We start from the raw sequence: 1129 nt of genomic DNA, 5'->3' as shown, positions 1-1129 counted from the left end.
GCGGCGCGGAGGGAGCGAGCGAGCGAGCGAGCGGGCGGCGGCCGGCGGCGGCGGCGGCGTCTGAGACGCTTGGCGGGCCCCGCTGGCCGCGGCGCGCGCTCCTATACCGCCGCCGCACGAGGAGCGCCGCCCGCGTCACAGCCCGCCCTCGAGCCCGCCGCTGATTGGCCGCCGGCCGCCGCTGATTGGACTCACAGTCGCCACCGCCCTCTCCACGCCACCTCCCTATTGGCTGCGGCACCGCCCCCCGCCCCGGGCGCTGCCGGCGCGGGGGGCGGGGCCGGCGCGGGGGGCGGGGGCGTCGAGCCGGAGCGGGGGGTCGCCGGGTTGGAGAGTAGCAACTGAGGTGCGGGGGCGCCGGGAGAGCGGCGCGGGGGCCCGGTGGGAGCCTCCGGCCCCCGAGCCTCGGGCAGCCCGGGCTTGGCTCTGGGAGCCGAAACTTTGCTCGGGCCCCTGGGAACCCCAGGACATCTGAAGCCGGGGCCTGGCAGGGTGCAGGCAGGAAGCTAGTGCCTGCAGGCTGGCTTCTCTTTTTGCATGACCTTGGGGCAAGGCACCTCTCTCTGCTGCTCCGTGGGTGTGTTTTTATAACATTTCCCAGCGCCGGCTCGGCTCCTTGCGAGGCGCGGCCGCGCTCCGAACAACCCAGAGCCGGAGGAATTATTTTCCCCGGGTCCGAAAACAGGGCAGAGGCGATTGGCTCAAGGCTGAACAAGTGACCCCGCCCTCCGGGGGGTCCCTCCCGCAGCCTCAGTTTCCCTGTCCTTGGTGCTGAGGACGCCGGGCACTGAAGGCTCGGGGCAGGCGGGGCGGCATCCCGCAGCGGGGCCGCCGCGGCCACGCGGATCACTGGCCAAAGGTGAGTGCCACGGGGCTGCTGGCTTTGTGGACGCGCCCCGCCCGCCCCCGCGCAGGAGGCAGCCGCGTGACCGTGACTAACGCACCTTTGCCCGCGGAGGGGGACGAGGGCCCCTTCTCCAATGGGCCACCCCGGCCCCTGTCCCTCACTCCTGTTTGAGCCCGTGGCCCCAATCCTTTCTGGTAGGGGGTTACAGATAAATATAAAAATTACAGATCCTATTTTACGGGACGTGAGCTGGGACAAGAGGTTTCCCAGGCTGCTTAGGAA

The sequence above is a fragment of the Panthera uncia genome, chromosome D1 (genome assembly GCF_023721935.1).
Source record: "Panthera uncia isolate 11264 chromosome D1, Puncia_PCG_1.0, whole genome shotgun sequence".
NCBI classification, from domain to species: Eukaryota; Metazoa; Chordata; class Mammalia; order Carnivora; family Felidae; genus Panthera; species Panthera uncia.
The sequence above is the reverse complement of the archived record's forward strand: the minus strand, read 5'-3'. Positions refer to the sequence as shown.